Source organism: Rhinatrema bivittatum, chromosome 14, assembly GCF_901001135.1.
Source record: "Rhinatrema bivittatum chromosome 14, aRhiBiv1.1, whole genome shotgun sequence".
Taxonomy (NCBI): Eukaryota; Metazoa; Chordata; class Amphibia; order Gymnophiona; family Rhinatrematidae; genus Rhinatrema; species Rhinatrema bivittatum.
The window spans coordinates 74,760,360-74,772,391 of record NC_042628.1 but is presented as its reverse complement, the minus strand read 5'-3'; the positions used below and the strand labels follow the sequence as shown (position 1 = coordinate 74,772,391).

The following is a 12,032-nucleotide window of genomic DNA, read 5'->3' as shown; positions in this document are numbered from 1 at the left end:
ACAGTGGCCAAACCCGAAATGCTCTAATAGACCTAGGCAAAAAGCTACCTTCTGCAGCTTTGGGGAAGTAGCAAAAAAATGTTGATGTAGCCCTTGCTTTCTCTTCCTCATTTGTGCTGCCCAACTACTTATCCTGGACACAAAACCAAGCTCCAAGGCAACTACAGAACCACAGCACATACGGAAACCTCATTCTTGGAGAGGCTCAATTACAAACGAAGGCATTTTTTCCATTGCTTTTCAGTTTTGGTTTGTTTTTTTAAAGGGATATTTTTGTCAATCCTTTTCTGCTTATTCAGTTAGCATAACAGCGTACTTTATTTATTTATTTATTTTTAGATTTTTATACACCGGTGCTCCTGTATGAAATACAGATCACATCGGTTTACATTGAAACAGAACATAAATTTCGCCTAGAGGCGGTACATAGGACAAGGTTACGGAACTTGGAACAGGGTAAACTAGTTCAAAATTAAAATTGTAAATTTAAGAACATAAAGAAAACATCTTGGCTAACAGGTCTCGTTGAGCATCAAAATCATAAAAAGCATAACCGTAAGGGGAAAGGGCTGTTTTGCTGTTGGGAATTTTGTTTTCTTATGTCTTAAGGTTCCTACTTCCAACACAAACTCTCATCCACCCCACCTTCATTATTGCTCTATAGACTAACCCATTAATTAGGGGGGTGGATTGCACAGAATAACTTGACATTGATTCCAAAGAAACCTAAGGACATTTTAGATTGTTAGTCATTTGTACAAATATAACACAAAAGTAAAGTTTAAGGGAAGCTTAATTAGTTAAACTGTAGTATAGGTTTAGTTTATTATACTGCCTTTCCTTGTACATTCAAAGAGGTAATTATTTTAGTTGCTCTGATCTTTTGTACCCAAGACAACAGGATTCTTTATATACAACACACATATATATATAAAAAGTTATAAATTAAAAGACAGATCCCTCCATACCTCAAAATCACACATGATCAAGAAACCAGGGCTATACAAAGGCAGTCAGTGTGCAGACACTAAATTTCACGGAAAGGAAGGCAGCTGATACTTCGCCTTTCCTTGCTCTTCCCTCTTTCTTCCCCACTCTTGCTCTCCCCTTCTCTTTCCTCCCTCAACTCTTGCACTCTCCTCTGGCTGTCTTGTCTCACTCCCCCCACCTTCCTTTCTGCCCCTTTGCTTGCCGCTCTTATCCTTACTTCTTCTGGCTTCACCCCCCATTCTTGCTCCCTTAACGTTTCTCTCACATACACACCCAACCTAAACACTCTTGCTCTCCCTCTCTCCCTTTTCCCTCCCAGCACTCTCTTGCTCTCTCCTCTCGCTGCCCCCCACTCCATATTCTCTTGTTCTCTCCTCTCTCTGGCCCCTCAACACACGCTCATAGGTTTTCACCCCTCTCACTTACTCCTACCACATGCACATTTTCTCTTGCAACCTTCTCTCCATCTTGTTTACCCTGATTCATGCAGAAATGGCAACAAGAAAGTGCTTGCCTGCCTCTTGCTGCTGATTGGTTTACTGTGATAGCTCGAACCAATCAGCAGCAGAACTTTCTCCTGCCTCAGACTCCATCCTAGTACCCTCCATCTCCTCAGCACAGACAGAGGAAAGAGCTGCACCATTTCTAGACCCAGAGATCCTGGGTACTCTCCCAGAGACAGGTCTCTAAACCTTGAATCTCCAGGTGAAATCCAGAAACTTCCCAGATATGAAGATATGATCGCGTGCCTACCTGCTTTTGTTGATGTAGTACTTGATTGTCTGTCTAGACCAAGACCACTTTGTTGGCCAGCCGATCTCTGAAGGCCTTTAGGGTGTACCAAACTACCCGTAGCCCTATGAAATTTATCTGATGAAGCTTTTCCTGAGCAGACCACAGGCCTTGCTTGTGCAGACCCCCCCTCATGGGCTCCACATCATAGGGTTGGATACATCCATAGTCAGGGATTTGGAAACATTCTTTTGATCAGATTGCAAATGTTCTGCCACGAGGACAGGGAGTCCTTAAGCAGTTGCAAAATACAGACGCTGTCCTGAAGATCCTGAGAGGCCTGTGTCAAATGTGAGCAGAGGGTCCATTGGAGTCTTCTCAATTGGAGATGTGCCAAGGGAGTAACATGGATTGTTGACGCTAGGAGGCCCAACAACTTCAACATGTCCCATGATAATGCCCGACTCACTTGGATCCTTCCCACAGTGGATATCAACGTGATAGCCTTCTGATGTGGAAGGAAGGCTCCTGCCCAAGACATGTCTAGCAGTACTCCTATAAAGTCCAATAGAGATGTAGGCCTGGCGTGTGTGTGTGTGCGCAAACCTATCGCCCCAAATCCACGAAAATCTCAGGGTGACTGGAAATCAAAAGATCCCAGGTATGGAGAGCAGGAGATTTTTTAATCCTTAATTGAGTGTAATTTGATGTTTTTGCTGTTTTAAAATTTGGTTTTTTGGGAAATATTGGTAATTTTTCTGTTTTTCCATTGTTGCTGTGCATATAGAGGCTGGCTTGTTGTGGGATCCAGTTCAGTTCTTCTCATCATGTTTCTATTTCTGGACTCTTTATTTTCTATTTGATCTGAGTCTGTCTGTATTCTGCATATGTGACCAAGGGGAGCTATTTTGCTGGCATGTAGTTTTTCTGTGTAGGGATCTATAGCAGCCTGGCTTGTTCTGTTTTCCCAATCGGAGATGTATTGGTGTTCTAGGGCCTGGTGTGGCCTGCTGTAATATTTGCAGTATTGCCTTTTCATAGATAAGGTTGCTACTGTTTGAGTGCTGGCAGTTAGGACTGTTTTGGTATGGGAGTTTTACAATATTGTAATGGTAATTACGTTTATTCATGACTTTCAGAGGTGCCATTATAAATTCCATTCTGAGTTATGAGATTGGGCGCTGTGCCCAGGCAAATTGGTTCTCGGATGGAGGTCGAGAAGCATAGGAAACCATACTTGTTGAGGCCAGTATGGGGCTATGAGTATCAATGATCCCCTGTCATGTTGTAGCTTCATGAGAGTTTTGGCTATTAGTGGTATCGGAGGATAGGCGTATAGGAGAGGCCTGTCTTCCAGGGGCGAGCAAAGGCGTCTATGGCTAACGTGTTTTGTTGCTTGTGCAGGGAGCAGAATCTGTCCACTTTGTGATTTAGCTCAGATACAAAGAGGTCGATGGTTGGTTGACCCCAGCGTTGGAAGATTTTGCTGGCTACACAGGGATCCAGAGACCACTCGTGGGGATGGAAACATTGACTGAGGCAATCTGCTACTACGTTGTGTAAGCCTGCAAGATAAGTGGCCCGGAGATGCATGGAATGTGCAAGGGCCCAGGCCCAGTTCTGCGCAGCTTCTTGGCAGAGCAGATAAGAGCCTGTTCCTCCCTATTTGTTCAAGTACCACATTGCAACTGTGTTGTCTGTATGAGAACAGTCTTGTGTGAAGGCAGTCCTTGAACGCATATAGAGCATAACGTATGGCTCGAAGCTCTAGAAGCTGATTTGAAACTTTGCTTTGAGTTGTGTCCAAGTACCTTGAGTTTGAAGGTTGTTCACATGAGCTTTCCAACCCAAGTTGGATGCGTCCGTGGTTAAGGTCACTTGAGGAACTGGTTGCTGGAAGTGTAGACCTGTCTTCAAGTTGGCTTTGTTTGTCCACCAAAGAAGTGACAGACGCAGCTGATCGGTTACATGGATCAGGGATGAAAGAGGTTGAGTGGCTTGGAGCCACTGAGATTTCAAAGTCCATTGAGTTATTCTCATGGCTAGCCTGGCCATAGGAGTGACATGGACTGTGAAAGTCATGTGGCCCATCACGTGAGGAATTGATGGGCTGAGGCTGTTTTGTATGTGTGCAGAGATGTAGCCAGTGTAGAAAGTATGTCTGCGCGGTCACTGGGCAGGAAGGCCTTTGCAACTGTGGTGTCCAAACCTGCTCTGATGAAGGTAAGGAGGTGAGAGGGAGTCAAGTGGGATTTCTGGTAATTGATCAGAAATCCTAGCGAGTGTAAAAGATTCGTAGTGAGCTTTACAGAGTTGAGAGCTTCTTGCTTGGATCAACTCTTTATTAGCCAGTCATCCAGGTAAGGAAACACGTGGACGGTGCTTCTGCGTAGATGTGCGGCAGCCACTGCTAAGCATTTTGTAAACACCCGAGGCATTTTGTAAAGTGTAGAGAGCCAATCTCTCTACACTGGCTACATCTCTGCACACATACAAAACAGCCTCAGCCCATCAATTCCTCACATTGCTGGGCCACACAGCTTCCGAATGGCAGAACTCGGTATTGAAAATGTTTGTGGCCCACTATGAAGCGCAAGTATTTGTGGTGATGTGGGAATATGGTGATATGTGCGTAGGCGTCCATTACCTGCTATTAAGTTCACTTAGAGAATAGCCACTGCCATTAGCAATGGTAACCTGGAATAGACTTAGTTTTTGGGTACTTGCCAGGTTCTTATGGCCTGGATTGGCCACTGTTGGAGACAGGATGCTGGGCTTGATGGACCCTTGGGTCTGACCCAGTATGGCATTTTCTTATGTTCTTATGAAGATCCAGAGAACAGAGCCAATCTCCTTGTTGTAGTAGGGGAAGCATGGTGCCGAGAGATACCATCCTGAATTTTTCTTTTTGAAGAAATTTGTTGAGATTGCAGAAGTCTATGATGGGGCGGAGACCGCCCGATTTTTTTGGAATCAGAAAATAGTGTGAGTAGACCCTCTGCCCCTCTGTGTCAGGGGGACGGCTTCTACGGCCCTGGTTTGCAGAAGGGTGGAAAGTTCTGACTCTAGAAGCGATGTGTGGTCCTTTCGGGCCCACAGTGGATTGGGCGGAGAGTCTGGGGGAACTGTGAGGAAGTTTAGTTGGTAACCCTGGGCCTATGATGGATATTACCCATTGATCCATTGTTATAAGGCACCAGTTGTTTTTGAAGTAATAATCTGCCTCCTATGGGTATTTCTGGATTTGGGTTCATGGACGAGTGGCCGCTGTTCTCTGGGAACGCATCAAAATCTGGAAGCTGGACCAGCTTGTGGGGCTGGCTGTGCTCTGGGTGCTTTGGGTTCTGGCTGGTCTTGCTTTAGATGCAGGAGGATAGTATTTGTGTGAGCAGTAGAATGGTCTTCTGGGGTCCCTTCTCATGCTTTTGCGGGATGATGAGGGAGCGTCTGTCATGACTGTAGAAAATTGACATAGGGTCTCATGGTGGTCCTTCAACTGAGTCATTGCATCTTGTATATGTATCACCAAAGAGATTGTCTCCAGTGCACGGGAGATCAGCAAGCTTGTCTTGGACCTCAGGTCTTAGAAGCTTTTAGCCAGGCCCATCTTCTAGCTCTGATTCCTGTTGCTGACAAACGGGAAGGAGTCTCGAAGGAGTCATATGCCACTCTTACTTCATGCTTCCCTGCTTCAAGGTCTTTGTGGATAATGATAGTCAGGCTTTCCTGTTGTTGAGGTAATGAGTCTGCGAAATCTTGGACCTGTTTCCAAAGGTTTCTTTGGTACTGGGTCATATATAGCTGGTAGGAGACTATACGGGACACCAACATGGAGCCTTGGAAAATTTTTCGACCCAGTCCATCTAAGAACTTCTGGTCCTTACCCGGAAGAGCTGAGGAATATGGATGTAATCATTTTGCCTTTTTCTGTGCAGATTCCACCACAACAGATTGATGAGGCAGTTGTGGTTTTTGAAAGCCTGGGGCATGTTGAACTAGATACGTTGCATCTGTTTTCCTATTTACTGGTGGAACAGTGCCAGGATGCTCCCATAGGTGGTGTAGGAGATCCAACAGGACTTCATGCACTGGAATGGCCATAATTTCCTTGGGGTCATCAACAAACGGCAGAACCTCTAAGGTTTTGTGACGCATGTCCTCCTCCGTCACTAGATTGAAGGGGATGGTTTCGGACATTTCCTTGATAAAGTTGGCAAAGGAAAGGTCTTCAGGAGGAGACCGCCGTCTTTCCTCTGGAGGATAAAGCTCTGAGAGCAAGTCCTCTGATGTAGAGGAATCTGTATCCACATCCTCCCATGGATCATAGGGAGTCCCATGTCTAGATCCGGAAGGAGGGAGAATGTCAAACACTCCAGGGTGTGTGGGCATTGATGGCGGCTTTGATGGCAACGAGGGGAACGGTGAAAGTTTAGATCCCGAGAGCCTCGATGGACCTGGAAGCGGTTCCGGCATCAATGGACCTGGAGCTGGAGTCGGACTGGAGGTAGTGTTGTCGTCCTCAGAGGAGCCCGGAATGGGTATCGGGAGCTGCGGAGGTCTCGATGGCTGACTCGGTGCCGGTGGAATGGGCCGAGTTGGAAAAGCACCGATAAGGGTGTCAAGTCTGTCCAGTAGCAGTGCAAACATCGATGGTTCTGGGGTCGGTGCCGGTGTGGGGGCTGGCATCGCTGGTGGTTGTAGGTTCCGGAAGGCATCGAGGACTGCCTGGTGGACAAGGATGCCCAGTTCCTCCCTGAAAGCAGGTGTGGATAGTGCAGCTACAGGGGGAGGCAGGCTAGGCATTACTGGCTCTTCCACAGGAGAATGTGGAGGCACAGTACCTGGCACCGGTGTTGGTGGGGAACACCTTGGGGTCTCGGGTACAGAGGAGGATGGGGGCTCCTCTGCCCAGGCCCTCTTCGAAGGGGGCGCGATGGCCATCGATGCTGCTGTGATGTCGGTGCTGGCACCGGGAATGGAATCACTTTGGTGCCGGTGGCGATGTTTCCCTCAGTGCTCAGTCCGGTCTTTCCCCGGCACCGAGTATGATGCTACCAATGCTCTGGATGGCATCTGTGACGGACGGTCACCGTCTCCCTGCCGCTCCCGGCGAGACTTGTCAGTGGAAGGACCATTACTCGCCAGTGATGACTTTGCAGAAGTCGATGGAGTTGTCTTTAATTTGAAAAGAGCCTCCATCTTATCCAGAAGGACATGTCTACCTTTTGGAGTCATTTGGGCACATTTGGGACACCGATGGACATCATGCGATGAGCCCAGGCACAGAACACACACAGTCTGAGGGTCTGTGATGGACATTGTTCACGGACACTCTGGGCACTTTCTGAACTCAGTCGCCATGCCAATAAAAAGGGCGCGAAACGGTCGGTGGCCTGTGGGAACCGAATGGTAAGGCGGCAGGAACAGACCAGAAACATGGGCAAATAATGACCCTGTCAAAACCCCATCCCTGGTGTTGACTGAAGTGCCAGCTGGGGCTTGGGGGCTCTCCACTGTCTGGGATGGCCACTGGAGCCCTGATGGTTTGACGAGAGAGGGCAGAGGAAAATACTTCCTTTAGTGAAAGAAAGACTTCTTCTATCCCATTCTCGCTGGTCTTCTAGAAGAGGAGAATGGGTTTGGAGTGTTGGCAGAGAGTTGGAGGATTTCATGGTGGGCCCGGAGCTGGGCCACCGTATCCCTCACTATCTCCAAAGAGATTCTCCCTAGTAAACAGCATGTCAGTGAATTGTTCCTGTACCTCTGGTCAGAGATCTGAGGCACACAGTTATGCCAGTCTGGGGGCGCCAATTCGAAGTGCAGAAACCCTCGATGCCATCTCCTAAACATCGGAAGTTGCTCGAACCTCATGTTTTCCGCACTCCAGGCCCTTATGCACTAGTGACATGAGGGTGTCCTGCTGCTATTGAGGCAGCTGCTTGGCCACTTCCTACACCTGTTTCCAGATGTCCCATAAATACTGGCTCACGTAGAGCTGGAAGGAAGCAATGGAGCAATAAGCATGCCCTTGAAAGAGTTTCCTCCCAAGAGCATCCATTGCGCTCTGGTCCTTCCCCGTGGGCACCAAGGAATGGGAACGAGACCGTTTGACTCTCGAGAGTGGATTCAATCACCACTGACTGGTGGGGCGGCTGTTTATTCAATCCGAGAGCCTTCTGGATGAGGTAAACCCCATCAACCTTCTTTACGGGAAGCACTGCGAGGGAGTGTTCCCATATCCTCAGCAGCAGCTCCTAAAAGATCTCGTGTACTGGGACTGTCACAATTTCCTTAGTAAGCTCCACGAACTGGAGGATCTCAAGCATTTTGTGCCTAGAAGACTCCTCCGTCAGCAACTGAAATGGGATGGCTTCCGCTATCGCCCTCACAAGCCTTGCAAAGGTTAAATCCTCAGGTAGGACTTCCTTCGCTCCTCTGGAGGAGAAGAGTCTGAGGAAAGACCCTCAGACCCCTCCGAGGAAGACTCAGAGATATGCTCCCCCCCCAGAGATCATAGGGATTCCTCATCCTCACTGTAAGCCACAGGAGATGGGGCCCTAGGCACTCGGCCTTTGTCCAGAGGTGCGGGCACTGCAAAGCTGGATGGGGGGCTACAGGCCTCAATGTCTCTGCCATCCTAGATGGAGTTTCCTCCTGCTTGGATCCATCAATGACCACCATATTGGTAAGGGGAGGCATTGGTGCCCCACTGGGCACCAGTGCCATCCTGGGAACTGATGCCAGTTGGGTCAGTAATGCACTGAAGAGCACTTTGAGCTTCTCCAACAGCGGTTCCAGAATAGACGGTACCTGCTCCGGTGCCATCGGTGCCACAGGACTGATGCTCTCCAGTGCCCATTCCACCGCCAGCTGGACTCTGTGCTCCAGCTCCTCTTCTAATGTTGCTGATGTGAACACTAAGTGGTTTGGTGACTGGCATCAGAACTAGTGGAGACTGTCGCGGACCCCTGGCACTGATGGAGGACTGGCGCTCCTCACTGCGGGGTTACTTTGGGAGCATTGCAGCATGAGCCAGTGCATCCCCATGCCTGGCATCGTGCAGATGGAGATTGGTGCTGATGCTTCTTCGGCTTTCCTCGATGCTTGGATAGGTCCTTTCCTGGTACAGAGGCTGATGACAAGGAATCCAACATCCTCAGCCTGAAGGATATCTATGGTGGTTAAGTCTCTGGTGCCCCTATCCGCTAGCATCGACGGAACTGGCGGTCCAGCCGATGTTGATGACGTGGTGTCGATCAGTGCAGCTTCAAGGTCCATCAATGCTGATGCCAATGGCTCAGTCTTCTTCGGCCCGAAGAGCTGTTCCATTTTGTCGAGCCAAAGTTGATGTCCCTTCAGGGTCATCTGTGCACATAAGCGGAACTCTGGACGTCATGCCCCTAGGCAGAGGACCCATATTTTGTGAGGGTCTATAATGGACATGGTCCTCAGGCATCGGGAGCATCACCGAAAACCAGATGTGGCCATGACAAAGCAAAACAAAAGGACTGCAAAATCAAAATCGATGGCAGTGAGCGTCAATGGCTGAAGGGCACCAAAGCACAGCCAAAACTGTAAAAAGAAACTTACCAGAAGTGTCGAAAACTCTGACTATGAGCACTACTGGGAAGCCCAAAGAGGGACCCAGCGTCACAAACCGCAAGGAAAAACCATGAAAAACATGAGAAAAAAAAAGGTTTTCCAAAAGGCCCAAAAATAGCCAAAGTGAGCTCACTCACACCGTGATGCTTACAGCTCTGCAGAAACAGAGAGACTGGACCCTGCGTGGCCATGTGGTTTGGAGCATGCTCAGTGTGCCGAGTAAAAGTTCTAGAAACTGACATAAGTTTTCTGTGTCTGGACTCCATCTGATGATGTCACCATTGTGTGTGGACCACCATCCTGCTTGTCCTCAGAAGAGATTTTCAGATCATAGAAAATATAAGTATGAACATCCTTTAGATTGAGATGGCATAGCTATTCCCCTTTTTGCAAAAATGGACATACCAGGGAAACTATCTTGAACTTCGTTTTTAGATACTGGTTCAAGGTCCTTAGGTCTAGGATGGGACTGAGTCCCACTGTTTTCTTTGCAATCAGAAGAATAGAGTTGAATCCCTGGCCTCTTTCCCTTGGTGGAACAGGTTCAACTATACAGATCTCTAAGAGGGAGGAGAGCTCCTTCGGACACACATCCTGATGTGGAGATTTCTCCTTATGTGGTCCAGAAGCAAATCTGGTGAACTGCCAACAGATGAAATGTACACTTTTTGTATTATGCTGAGGTTGCACAACAATTTATGTAAAACTTTAACCTGTCTTCGACTGGAAGGTTCTCCGGTACAGGTACTGGGATCCGGACTATGCTCTCTACGTTGCAACCAAAACCTGTCCCTGGTTTTAACCGAGGTGCTGGCTTTGCTTAGGGACCCCTCTGCTGCCTCAGGCGAGGAAAGGGGACCTATTGTGTACAGGATCAAGGGGATGGGAAATAATGCCCCCTCAGTTGGAGAAAGTGTCGTCTTGGCCCCCAACTTGAGTACCACCCAGCAGAGGAGGCCAGGTATGGAATGGCTGCTGAAACATCTTTATGTTTTCTGATCCATGCCACCATTTCCTTGATCCCATATCTGAAGAGATTCTCTCCAGTGCACAGCACGTCCACACGTCTTACCTTGACCTCAGGTTGAAGGTCTGAGACCCGTAGTCGGGAGAATCTGACACCAATCCCACGGCATTTCAAAAACATCAAAGATCAAACTCATCATGTGCTTTACACACTTCATTCACTTATCTGCCAGAGACTGAAGAGCATCACACTGCTTCCGAGGAAGCTGCTTGGCCACCTCCAAGTCCCTCATGTACTGGCCCACGAAGAGCTGATAAAAAGCATAGCTTCCTGGAAAACGTCTCCCCAAAGAGGATCCAGGGTTTTGGAATCTTTTCCTTTTTAATTTGGGGGCCTTCTGAAGGAGATAAATCATACCTGCCTTCTTGTTCACGGGAGTGCAGAAAGGGGGGGGGGGTTTCTCCCACATCCTTATCTATACCTCCTAAAGGATCTTATGGATTGGAACTGCCACAATCTTAAGAGGCTCCGCAATCTTAAGAGGCTCCGCAAACTGGAGGATGTCCAGCAATTTTGTTGAACCTCCAAGTTTGTAAAGCCTCCTTCAGTAAAAGAAATGGAATAGTTTCAAGTCATTCTCTACACAAATCTGGCGAAGGAGAGATCCCCAGGTGGGTACTACCTTCTTTCTGGTTTGGGGAAGGATATGCAGAATGCCTAGGGAGAAGACCCAGATGCTGCCTTTCCTGTAGGCAAGGTCTCAGAAAGAAGAGTGCTTTTCTGTTGGGGCTTGGAATCTGAAGAACTGTGACTTGGTGACACTTCCTACCCGATAGAATGGAGAACACCATCAGTGCAGATGTCATCAATGTCAATTCCTTTCTGAGAACTGATATCCATACTTGTGCTGGTACCAGGCTGCCAGGCAGCTGACTCCAACGGAGACTGGACCTTGGCTTGCATACCTATGTCCTCAATGCAGGGGCACTGCTCTACAAGACCTTATACAAGGCCTGTTGGATTTTCCTATCCATCTCCTCCTCAAAGATTGCCAATGCTAACATTGGTTGGGAAACAGGAGGGGAGGCCATGTCTTTGTGTGAAGTCAGATGTGTATCGATGGCAGACACCTGAACTTTGGAGATTGCTGTTTCCAGGAATGCACGAAGTTCTTGTCTCATGGGACTGCTTCAGGGGATTCATGGCCACAGCCAGAACATCCCTACTCCTGGCATCATGCACCAATAGAGACTGATGCCAGTGCTTCTTTGCCTTTGCTCAATACAGAGCCAAATAAGCTAAATGCTTGACCTTCTTCAAATGGGAACAGTCATATGGCATTTATTCTATGGTCCTTCCCAATGCTCAATGTTAAAGGGGGTTTGATGACCTCCTGATGTCAATGAATTACCAGTGCAGCTCCTGGATCCCTCAAGCATCAATGCTGATGTGTCAAACTAACACCCCATAGAAGTCATGTTCGCACATCGATGACACCCTGGGATGTTATGCAATGTCCACAGGCATATGACATCTATCATTGTGGGATGTTGATAAACATATCAAAGGACATTTCTTAAACATCCTAGTAGATTTATACATGGCTGGATGAAAAATTAAAGAGACAAAATCAAACTGTATGACCATAGGCAGTGGGAATGGGCATGACAATAAAACTGAAACTTACAAAAAATGACCAAAAACCTTACCTAGGGATACTAACAGGAAAGAAAAGACCACG

The 12,032-nt window shown here is 47.8% G+C and overlaps 1 protein-coding gene across 1 annotated transcript in view; it reads right to left on the bottom strand.

Annotated features, from left to right (window-relative positions):
- The window catches only part of KMT2B (lysine methyltransferase 2B), a 357,171-nt gene that overhangs the window by 126,985 nt on the left and 218,154 nt on the right, over positions 1–12,032 (bottom strand). The gene's annotated exons all lie outside the window — the stretch shown is intronic.